We start from the raw sequence: 13,001 nt of genomic DNA, 5'->3' as shown, positions 1-13,001 counted from the left end.
GAAAAGCAATGTTTGTCCGTCGGCTCTAAAAATGAATATAAAACAAATTTCTAAAAAAAAAGTACAATAACAACAAAAAGTATCACTAATTGGTTTAAAACTAATATAGTTACACTTAAGACAAAAATTGTTAAATTTGAATAAATTCGTTCGTTCCTTAAGTGTTACGACATTTTCAGATTTTATGGTCTAAACATTCAAAAACATGTAATATTTTTCAGAGTATCCAATTGATTAAAAATGCAAAAAAAAATTGTTCTGAACAGCTCTAGAATTTCGTTGAAAAATTGTCAAATAAACAAAAAAAAGGTCAAATATACATATTTTGCTTTTTGGGGTGTTTTGAAACCATCTTGAGTCAGTAAAAACAGTGAGGATGAATTTGAGAGACTTTTTTTTAATATCGGAAATTTTGCAAATAATTTGAAGTTTTTTTTCCGGACCCGATAGAGGGATTTTTATTTTATTTTAATCACGCCTCTTATCAATTTATAAATGTTAAGCCCTGTAAAAATGTTTGTAGTGATTTTTATATTCTAAATATTTTTTTTTTCAAAAAGGTGATAAAATTTCACAAAGATTAAATTTGTTGACATTGAAATTTTGTTCGATTGTAAGCGTGGGACAAGTTTGTGATTATCAGCAGTGATCATTTTTCTAGGAGTACAAAAACTCATTAAAATAGAGTTTATTTCATCGCCAAATTACGACCGTTCAAATTACGACTTTTTTAAATTGGGATTCAAATTGACAGTTTTTATTAACGATATAAAAAGGTTATAGTCAGTTTGTCTGTGTTAATGCCAAGTAATTCCATCCAAATTAGAAGAAGATTTCTTTTTCACTCGGAAACATTATTTGTTCGACTTCTGTTTGTTTTCTCTAGGCAGAGTTTTACAGACTCGCGTCCCATCCGCCTAAACCCGGCGCCCTGTGCACATAAATCATTTCTCGTTTCAACATCGATTCACCTTCTTGCTTTTTAGCGTCATCTTTTTCTTCTTCCCATAACTGGCGCCTCCCTCCTCTGCGGCTAGAGGATCGTCTCGGCCGCGTCTCGAGCAACTCGATGTTTTATAAACAAATTCTAGAAGATTGAGGGGACTCACTACATACATATTAAAATATTGTTATTTACCCCGAGAACTTTTCACCGGTTTATTTGGAGGAAGTCTGGGACGCGGCGCGCTCGCGCAATGAAAAAGTTACGACTCTATAAATTCCGGCTTGTTGAGTGATCCCCCCCGAAGATCTGAAATGGGTCATCCCAATTCTACTTTAAAAAAAAGTGTGCCACTAATTTAGTAACAGTTCCGCATTCCTCAACTTCCTAATTCGATGGGACGCTGCCGCCGATCGCAGCGCCACGCGTGGCTGCAATACGTACTACGAACGCGCGCGCGTCCTCCTCCACGCTCAACGCTCTGACAGTAGCCAATTGTCAAAACAAATTTGAACGCCGAGATATACGGACGGCGATGACCCCGTTCTGTCCGGTCACAACAAAACAAGACAAGAAAACAAATCAAACAACAAGTTAATACACAAATTTCCAACCCCGAAATGTTTGTCGCTGGCGTTGACTCTTCTAGTTAGCATCTTTCTCGCTGATATTTACTCACTCCGTACCGGATCGGTCGGTTGGACAGGTTTCGGTGAAAAAAAAAAAAGAAAATATTAATTGACAGTCGTTCCCCCCGAAGAAAAAAAAAACCTCACAGAAAAGTTATTTTTGTTTGTTTTAGAAAATGTGCGTGTGTGTGTGTGAGAGAGTGTTTCCGAGTATATTTCAATCAGTGGCGGGTCTTGCGTTTACGCAATCGGGTCACCAAATGTCACTTTCGGAAAAAAAATAATCACTCTTGTAACGTTCGATAAACGCGACCGTCATAATTCATTCGCATGGTGACCGCAGTGTGGCGCTGTAACTCACACTTGCCCCCCTATTCGTCGTGTGAGCAACGCATCTGTTTGTCTGTGGCAAATCATGCGTGTGTGCCGATGAGATGCAACTGCTTCTGAGGGCGTTGATGGTGCAAGCAGAGCAGAAAACATGGTTTTGAAATGGTGCTGTCAAAACAGACGACCTAACGATCAATAAATTATATTTTTAGATTGGTTGAAATCGATCCCGGTATCTGGGTGGATGATATGGTGATTTTTTCTGGTAGATGACAAATTTAAAAAGAATCCAACTGATTTAGAGTTAAAAACAGAATACTATTACAATATTTTTCATAGAAGTCTCAAATAGATCAGTTATGGAAATCTTTTAAAAACAGCCTTGTTAAAGAGAATATCTGCGGGCATATTCACATTTTTGCACAACAAGTTGAGTGATATATTTTCATTTCCGATAATTTACTGTGTATTAATACAACTTTTTTAGAGATTTCAACTATCAACTGTTTGCTAACTAGTTTGAATCATTAGTTTGTTACAATTAAGCAAGTTTAGGTGTTGTGAAAATTGTTTTTAAACGCTGGGTTGCATGGGAAAAGTATCCGTTTATTGGCAGTGAAGTTCTAATGTACGTAGGTTTTAAAGTATAAATACTTAAAAAAAAATTGCAAAATTCCAAACAATTAATTTGTTTTTTTTTGTAAAGCAATCAGTGTATCACAAAAACAGTTGTTTCATACTTTTTGATTTTTCAAGCTCACCATTTTTAAACATCAAACATAAGCCAAAATACGCTAGAAAAGGCCGTCCTAATAGGACGATTCGGCATTACGGTGACATTAAAAAAAAATCGACATCGGACAATGATCCGATTCCTTAGGCAAAAATAAGTAACTGTAAAAATTTTGATCACAATCGATTAAGGGTCACTTTTTTCGTTGAAGTTGGTGAAAAAAAAATCCAAAAACGTCTTCTTTAAATCGTAAATAACTCGTCAGGGTTAAGTCGGATCGTTTTGCGGTCTTCGACAAAGTTGTTTGTCATATAATTTTAACGGAATTATGAAAGTTTTGCTTTTCTACATATTTGTTTATCGAAATTTTCCATTCAAACTTCAACGATAAAAAGCGACCCTTAACCCTTAATCGACTTGGCTCAAAATTGGCACAGTTACTTATTTTTAACCTAGAGAATCGAGCCAGGGATACCCTCTTACGATTTTACTAAATTTTATGTGATTCTTGTCACTCTATTATGTATTTATCACAATACCAATGAATTTATGATTCTTTCCTAAAATATTTACTCATTTTTGAATATGTGGCTCAATTCAAAAATAAACGAATATTTCAAAAACAAAATTAAAAGCCGAACTGAGCTTGAAATTTGAATTTCAGCAATATCTGCACCCTTGAAAAATATTTTGAATTTGTAATATTTTATTCTCAGCTTCTTGTAAGTATCAGCTAGAAATTAAAAAGGTGACATTTCGTTTGAATTTTAACAACAAGATTTTTACAGATACAAATTTTATCATGTGAAGCAACTTAAAAACATTCATTTCATTAGCAGAAAATAAAATAAAATTCCCAAACTTCGCGGATTTCACTTGTAGCAAAATTTCACAAACCCTACAAATATGGGTGTCAAACGAAACCACATTTAGAATAAATTTTGAAAGCTGTAGGAAAATGCTCAAATAATGACAAAATATCTTATTTTTTCACAATACCTTATTTCTTCGAAAAACGTCCGGTTTATTTGTGTGTTATCAAGTTTTAATAAGTTCATTTAAGTACATAACAGAGTTTTAGAGTTTCTTTCAGTATTTTTTTTATGAAATTTTCACGGAAACATTAAATTAATTCGAGTATTTGGTACAAACTACTCAAATTTTTACTAAGCACCGAAAATTTTCATGAAATACAGTTTTTTTAGTCCTCAGGAATTTATAATATGTGAGTAAGAAACAAAAAAAAATGTTGCATACATTTTTATACTTTTTGAACCCGATATTTTTCTTGTACAAAATCCATTCATAATTCTAAATCACACTGAAACCACGGTTTAAGCTTAGGAGTTGAGCAATTCTCTACGAAATCGGTCTTTTTTCTTCAATTTTAATTTTTGTATTTTTTAATCCGACTGAAACTTTTTTGGTGCTTTCGGTATGCCCAAAGAAGCCATTTTGCATTTTTAGTTTGTCCATATAATTTTCCATACAAATTTCGCAGCTGTCCATACAAAAATGATGTATGAAAATTCAAAAATCTGTATCTTTTGAAGGAATTTTTTGATCGATTTGGTGTCTTCGGCAAAGTTGTAGGTATGGATACGGACTACACTGGAAAAAAATGATACACGGTAAAAAAAATTTGGTAAGTTTTAATTTAACTTTTTGTCTCTTAAAACTTGATTTGCAAAAAAACACTATTTTTATTTTTTTATTATTTTTTGATATGTTTTAGAGGACATAAAATGCCAACTTTTCAGAAATTTCCAGGTTGTGCAAAAAATCATTGACGTAATATTGAATGTTTGGCCCTTTTGAAATGTTAGCCTTGATTTGAAAATAATGTTTTCGAGAAGATCGAGAAAATTTTACAAATGTTTTATATATTAACATTGAAAATCGGACCATTGGTTGCTGAGATATCGACATTAAAAAATGGTGTGCTGTTTGGGTGAGACTTAGAAAACATCAATTTTCCTGTTTTTAAACCTTTGCATTGCAATATCTCAGCAACTAAGGGTCGTATCAACAAAGTCCTAAGAAGCAAAGTATAGAGAATTTTCTCAGCTTTTCAAAAATATTTTTTTCAAAAGTGAGCAAACATGTGCACTAATTTAAAAAAATGAAAAACTGCGACTATTTTGAAAAAAGTTACATTAAAATGGCTATAACTTGAAAACGGTGAACTTTATCAAAATTTCACGACAGTACTTTTTGATTGCAAATTTGATTTTACATCGAAAAATGAAGTTGAAAAATTTTGCGACCAATATTTCGATTTTTTGAAAAAAATAAGTATTGATTCAAAAATTCATAACTCGGTCAATGATTTTTTGCACAACCTGGAAATTTCTGAAAAGTTGGCATTTTATGTCCTCTAAAACATATCAAAAAATAAAAAAAATAAAAATAGTGCTTTTTTGCAAATCAAGTTTTAGTGATAAAAAAATAAATAAAAAAATCACCAATTTTTTAACCGTGTATCATTTTTTTTCAGTGTAGTCCGTACCCATACCTACAACTTTGCCGAAGACACCAAATCGATCAAAAAATTCCTTCAAAATATACAGATTTTTGAATTTTCATACATCATTTTAATATGGTCAGCTGCCAAATTTGTATGGAAAATTATATGGAGAATTTAATGATGCAACATGGCTTCTTTGGGCATACCGAGGGCACCAAAAAAGTTTCAGTCGGATTAAAAAATACAAAAAAAATTGAATGACCGAGATCCTAGAGAACTGCTCAGTTACGCTTTGTTTTTCTTCGATTTCTCTGGAACGACGCAACATTTTTTGCATTTTTTTTAAGCAATTTATACGTCTTGTGCAGATCTACAAATTGCTTTCAAAAGAATGTAAGAACATTAAGCAATTTTCGAGATATCAATCAAATAAAAAGCGTATAAAAAAGAAAGAAACAACGCATTTTTTTACAAAATTTAAAGTTTAAACAAAAATTTAAAAAAAAATGAATATTTAAGCATAGAAAAATGTAAGATAATTAGTATTATAGAAATAAAAGAATGTTTCAAAATAGTAGAACATCGACGAATAACATGAAAAGCAGATTTCAAGAAATAAGATAAAATATTTGTAAATTTTCAAAAATAAATAAAAACCACTGTACCAGTTTTAAACCAATCATCAAGGTTGGCAGAAAACAAACATCCTTCTTCCTTGTAATCAGAACAGGTAAACAGTACCAATGTCATGCCCGGCAGGCAAAGGAAGAGTGTGTTTGCGTAGGTTCCATTTGTAACGTTCATATGAATGTAGCTGAAATTTCCGTACAAAAGCGAGAGTGCATGCTCTCATTTCCATTCAGCGAGCGGGCAAAAAGAAAATCAAAAGGAAATATCATTTCTATCTCAACCTCATGCATTTGAAATGAGCATGAAAACGAATGTTTCATATATTTGAAACGGAAACCACAGAATAAAAAGCTTGTAAATTTTGCAAAAAGAGTAACTTTCAATACTTTCAAACTACCGGAGTTTTACTGTATTAATAATGTGTCAACAATCGTTCAAATACATTCTCTTGATTCTTCAGTTGGATATTATTAAATCAATATTCGCAAAAGGAAAATAACAAACAGAAAAGCAGCTTGACCCATGATGGCTCCGAGGTAAAGAGATCGACTTTCATGCAGAGAGCTTCGGTTGGGATCTCGAGCAAATGTTTTTTTTTTTTTGCAAGAGTCTCATTTTGGGGTGTAAATTGTCATTTCAGTTGCACCAAAAAGCATTTTCTCTCGGATGCATCATCATGCCCCAACGAAGGTGCATCATGTGGAAGTGTGTTCTTTTCTGTTTTACGACTGCACCTTTTGAATTCAACGAAAAAGACCGACCCGACCAGGAAATATATGGAACGAAACGAAATGAGGGTCCCCCCTCCCGAGTTGGTTCTCGCAGTTTGGCGTGTAATATGTGTCATTATTTTTTTGTGAAAACCAAAAAAAAAACTTTCAACCGAAAACAAGGGGAGAGTTACCCTGTAATTGCGAATTTCGCCTGTCACAACCGGCGACGTGCAATTATTGTGACAAAACGTGGGGCCTAACGACGGGTTTCCATTAAGGATATCAATTTTGCACGGTAACAAGCGGCGAAACTTGGCTGGTGTTTTGCGAGTTTTAAAATAATGGAGGGCACACAACACACGGCGAGCAGCGTTTGGCATGTATGAGACATCTCACCTTTCCAACGTGTGACAGCGCGGAGCGGTGACTAACATTTTTGTTTGTTGGCTGGCGGGATCTGGAAATGAAAAAAAAAAAGACAAGGAAGTTGATTAGTATAAACAATATGTATGATTGCTTCATGAGTCTTTTGGTCAAAACTTTTAGATTTTTATGTCATAAACCTTCAAAAATCAAATGCCATATAGCTTAAATTGTTGTCATCAACAAAACAGTAATTTTTGCAACAAGTTGCAAAATGAAGATTTTCAGACCTACATTCATCCAACGAGACTCTGCCAAGTTGGAAAAATAAGAAGAGTGCTGAAAAAATCGATCTTTGCAACGCGTTGTGGTTTGGTTGAGCGTTTTAGCAGAATGCATTAGGGGAGATAGGGGAGACTTGATCCCCTTTTTTGTATCGCACATAACTCTGTCAATTTTTCACAAAACTATGATCTTTTTGCATGAATTGAAAGCTTAAACATTCAACTATGTTTGGCTGATAAGGGTATTTCATCAGATAAACTCTTAGAATAATGCCAAGCGTTTTAAACAAATATTTTAAACCGGCATTTTCAAAATGTTGGGGGTAGTTTGATCCCCCTTTCAACATTTTGAAGAAATCTTAAGCAAAATGTTTCTTATTAATCCAAACTTTTAATTTTCTATAAGATACAGCAATTTCACATTAAACCTGTACGTTTGTGTTCAAAATATAACAAGTTTAGCATATGAAATATTTAAAAACTTAAAATTTTCTTTTTTAGACCAAAATTGAGCATGTTTACAAAAGCTGGTAATTTTTGTTTACAAAACTTTTGAAAAATGGTTCAAACTGCAGTTAGTTATGTACAACTATACTGAAGGAAACTATGTACGAAAACCCAGCCACTGTAAAAATGCAGGGATCAAGTCTCCCTAAACGCACTTTTTTAAACAATTGATTGTAAAAATAGTATGACGATAAATTTAACGTCAAATGCGTTAGGGTTTTAGAGTTGATATGTTTATCAAACAATTCATGTATAAAAATATTTTTTTGAATAAATTTTGAGTGTTTTCTATACTTATCAAAACAAAGAAAAAAGATCTCTTGGAAGTTTTTTGCAGCACTTCTTCGAAAAATGTGTGTAACTCAATCTAAACATTTTTTTTTCTTTGTTTTCTACAATGAGTTTTAGTCAATTTCGCACAACTTTCTATAACAAAGCTAATTGTTTTACCCACATGCTGACGAGATACAGGCTTGGGATCAAGTCTCCCCAGGGATCAAGTCTCCCCACTCTCCCCTACTATGAATACAAAGAGATGAGTTGTTCCTTTTAATTCCGCTATATGTTTTTAATATCTTGACAGATAGATTTGCAACGAGTTTCTTCAATGCCAAAAATAATACTTTTCGATACAAGTGCTGTAAAGTTGAACTTTTCAGCACTACAACGAGTGTCATAAAGCACATAAAGGCTCTGTTATTTTTAGCGATGAAAAGTAGGCCATAAAATTATCATGCAAATACAGGAAAAATAATTATTTTTCCTTTTGACATTTTGATTTGCAAAATATTTTATTTTTACTTTTTAGTTATGGTTCTACAAAAACTTTGAAAAATTACAATGATAAATGGATTTTTTTTTCTGAACATTAAGTCTTTTGTGATCAGAGGTCCCAAAATTCTATTTTTTTCAAAAGGTCTCAAAGTGCTTTATTTAATAAAAAGTGCAAGATTCCATAATTTTATTTACATATTTTAGAATCCATTGTTCTATTTTTTCCATGAAAATTTTAATTTTACACCAATATTTTTTTGCCCCCTGATGGACTATAACTTGAAACAAAATATGCAACGGCCTTAGTTTAAAAAATAAGATTAAACATTATCTAGACTTTTAATTCCAAAAACCGGCTGCTCATAATTTAAACGTCAAATATTATTACAAAAGCTGTTCGATATCAAAGTTGTTTAAATATTACAAAAAAAAAGTTTTTTCGACTTTTTTTCCTTTTTGCCATAAATCTGTTTTTTTAATGACAACAGAAGCAATTTATGTAAGGTGCTGTCAAATAAAAAATAACAATCTTTCAAACATTGGTATATTTTTTTTTCAACAAAATGGCGACACTGCTTACTACGCTGCCCTTGCTGATTGTTCAACAAATGTCTGTCAAACAGAAAACAAACGAATCGTTTTTTTTTAATTTATTTTAAACTGCAATTAACAAACTTTTACAACAGTGTAAAGATTTTTTCCCGAAATCATCGCATCATCCGTTTACTCGAAGACACCAACTCGATCAAAAATTTTATTATTGGGTCATTCCAGGTCAACTAGGTACACTTTTGGACTTGACCTTTACCGATTTGAACCAAACTTGGAGGGAACGTTCATCTATCGATAGTTAACAGAAATCCTAAGTTTGGTGCTGGTGGGACCATCCCTATTTTTGGCACCGCCCTCTTTTTTGACAATTTTCTTAAATTTTTTTTTTAAACATAACTTAGCAACTATTTGAGCAAAAGGCTTCAACTTCATAGAAAATTGTCCAAAGAATTCAATAAAAATAAAATTTTTACCCTTAAATATATCACTTATATCAAATTATAACGTTTTAAGCAGGGCTGCGGAGTCGGGTCATATTTCAAGCGACTCCAACTCCGACTCCCACTCCGGCTTTCTGGGATTAGCCGACTCCGACTCCGACTCCGACTCCGGCTTTCAGATCCAACCGACTCCGACTCCGACTCCAACTCCGGCCCACCAACTCTAGCCGACTCCGACTCCGACTCCGACTCCAGCTTTCAAAAAATGGTTGGCTCCGACTCCGACTCCGACTCCACATATTTTTAAATATTTCAAAAGTTAGTTTACTATTATTTCGAAAACATTGATAAATAGGATTATTTAAAAACTCTTTAAGCGGGAAAAACCGGAAAAAAGTTTCTAGTTTTACAAGTTTTAGACGTTATTGAACAGAAATAAAAAAAAAAAACATCAGTTTTGAAGGCATTTTCAGAAGAACAGTTTGGTAAGTACATTTGGATTTATTTACTTAACCTCAAATTTTCATTAAATTGATTCAAAGCTAAAATATTAAAATGTTATTTTTTTTATGATCATCAAAGGAAAGCTGGCCTTAATGATTAATTTAAGAAATTATTTGCTCACTTTTAAGTTGACATTTATAAGAAGCACAGTGACTATCATAGTCACATTGTAATTATAAATAACAATTTTTAAGACGTACATGGACATCACGCCAGGGCTGATGAAGTTTATTATTACAAATCAATGTATCTAAAAAATCTTCTAAATCTAAGAACGCTTAAGGGGTCCTTTTCAAATATCCGTGACCTAGAAAATATTTTACCTCGGAATTTTGGATTTATTTGATTTTTTTTGTATATTTAAAAGGAGGCGCGTGATACTTCTTGCATCTTCACCTAAAACAAAGCTTTATGAATGGTCGTGCGCCTTTATGAGAAAATTCTTGAAAAAATAAATAAAACATATTTGAAAAAACTTAGAATTGGATAAAAACAAAAATCCACAGGATAAATATTTTCTAGGTCACGGATATTTTTTAAATCTTGAAATCCTGTCCTATCCTGAAATCTTGAGATTTGTTCAACGATAATTTGCAACAATATCAAAATAGTTTGCCTAAGGAGCAACATTCTCAGACACTTTTAATTTTTTGTACAAAGTTATAAACAAAATGCGCATATTGTGTTCCAAGTAATAGATTGTTAGAATCGTTGAATATTTGTTGGAAGAGTTATCCTGTCAGTGATTTTTTTGTTTTCGATTTCTATAAATAGTGATTATTATTTATATTTTGTTATGTACCTCGTAACATTTTTCCTGAACATTGATTTACTTAAAACCACCATGACATTCGCTATCGGGGTATAAGATGACTGTGTGTAAACTTTTTTCAGAAAGAACTAGATTAAATTTGGTCAAATTTGAGTTTAAAGGGTACATAAATATTGGCAAAAGGATGCAGTCAAAAATCAATTAAATATTTCTGACTACAAAACCAAATTTTTATTTTATTTTGTGTAATGATGATACTACATACATGGGTAAGAGCTGATTACCAGGTTATCATTTAGTGATCTCTACAAAAATAAAAATGGCAACACAGCGCATGCAACTTAAAAAAAATTCAAAATATAAGAAGTTTTGTAAATTAATTTGTTTTATAGCAAATACTAAAAAATAAAAAATAAATATATTTTTTGTTGAATTTATGATAACTCCGACTTCGACTCCAACTCCGGGTAATCAGCAATTTTCGGCTCCGACTCCGACTCCGACTCCAGCTAATAAAATTTAGCCGACTCCGGCTCCGACTCCGACTCCAGCTGTTCGAGTTTTCACGACTCCGACTCCAGGCTCCCCAAAAAGACCCGACTCCACCGACTCCGGCTCCGACTCCGACTCCACAGCCCTGGTTTTAAGTATTAAGATTCAGTTTTGACTGATTTCTTATGTTTTAATTTTTTTAATTTTAACACCATCGTGTTCCCTGGACAATTTTACGTAATAATCAACATAGACCTCAAACTAAAATGAACTATTGGCGAGAAACAGCGATTTTACTGAAAAAAGTTTGATTTTGCGCAGCACTCGCATGTGCTTCACATGGTGTACTTTTCAACAAAAAGGGATGAATTCCGCATAGTTCGGTTTTTATATGTGAGAAACTTATCTCGGATTTGAATTCATAGGACAGAGTGCAGTGCAAAATCAAACTTTTTTCAGTAAAATCGCTGTTTCTCGCCAATAGTTCATTTTAGTTTGAGGTTTACATTGATAATTATGTAAAATTGTACGGGGAACACGATGGTGATAATATAAAACAAATAAAAATATAAGAAATTGGTCAAAACTGAATTTTAATACTTAAAACGTTAAAATATAGTATTAGGGGGCAAATAAGGGCTAAAATTTTATTTTAATCGAATTCTTTAGACAATTTTCTATAAAATGCAACCTGTAGAAAATCTTTTGCTCAAATAGCAGCAAAGTTATGGTTAAAACAACGTTTTTTAGAAAATCGTAAAAAAGAGGGTGGTGCCAAAACTAGAGGGATGGTCCAATCAGCACCAACCTAGGATTTCTGTTAACTATCGATAGATGAACGTTTCTTCGAAGTTTGGTCCAAATCGGTGAAGGTCGAGTCCAAAAGTGTACCATGGAACATGAAACGACCCGAATTAAAACAATACATTTTCAAATTTCAAGCCTGATTTGCAAACTATTTAGCTAAATGTTAATGAAATTATGAGAAAAAAATTTATTTCAGTACCCATGGATAAAAAAGCGCTATGCAATGTTTTTTGAATAGTTTACAATCAAATTTCCCAAAATAGAATAATTTATTCCAAAATCAATTGCACCTGTTCCAAGTAGTTTTTCGCGGCACGCACTTCCTTCCAGCTGGTGTCCCCATAAACCGCCGTGTTTTTTATTGGCCACTTGTGCGCGGTTCACGCACGCGCCATCCGGATTTGTCTACGACATGGCTCGCGTGACGCACGTGTGCGTTGCCAAACTCTTCAGAGTGTGGTGTGCTGCACAGACGTGATCGCAGTTCCAAAACAGTTTGCTACAGTGGAAACTTGCTAATTTGAGTTTTTAAAGTGCTTTCAGGAGTGTCGAGATAACATAGTTCAAGAGCATATTCCTCTCAAACGAAATCGAGAGCATTTTACTCTCAGAAGTCGCCATCTTTTATAATGAAGCTTTTTTGTCAAACCATCGAAACCTTACTGTGCTGCAGTCGCGACGACATTTCGGAATAAAAACAATCGCCTCAATGAAGTAATCAGCAGTGGCGCCATCTTTCACCGTGTCCCCCTCCCCGTTTGTCAACCCATTCTTGCGGCCAGGGCGCGACCACGACGAATCTTCTTATTTTTAGTGTGTGTAGAAAACACGCACGGTACCGGAAATGTTCAATATTTATAGACACGCGCCATTAGAGCCGCTAAATACGGACCCGACGTGGACCACATACACAAGAGAGAGAGAGGAAGTTTGTTTGGTTTTCCCTAACCTCAAACCTCACCACGCGTTTCTTCCTCCAACTGTCAAACGAAGAAGTGTCACCACACGACGATGACAAGCAATTGCCCAATTGAGGAGAGTCGGTTCCTACGCTCGCAACA

General features: G+C 33.6%; 1 protein-coding gene across 8 annotated transcripts in view; it reads right to left on the bottom strand.

Moving 5' to 3' along the window:
- The window catches only part of LOC6033052 (interference hedgehog), a 128,242-nt gene that overhangs the window by 73,124 nt on the left and 42,117 nt on the right, over positions 1 to 13,001 (bottom strand). For all 8 annotated transcript variants that reach the window (XM_038262658.1, XM_038262659.1, XM_038262665.1 and 5 more), the window contains exon 2: positions 6,842 to 6,902. The gene's annotated coding sequence lies outside the window, so the exon portion shown is untranslated. The remainder of the gene's footprint in view (positions 1 to 6,841; positions 6,903 to 13,001) is intronic.

The sequence above is a fragment of the Culex quinquefasciatus genome, chromosome 3 (assembly GCF_015732765.1).
Source record: "Culex quinquefasciatus strain JHB chromosome 3, VPISU_Cqui_1.0_pri_paternal, whole genome shotgun sequence".
NCBI lineage: Eukaryota > Metazoa > Arthropoda > Insecta > Diptera > Culicidae > Culex > Culex quinquefasciatus.
The sequence above is the reverse complement of the archived record's forward strand: the minus strand, read 5'-3'. Positions and strand labels throughout refer to the sequence as shown.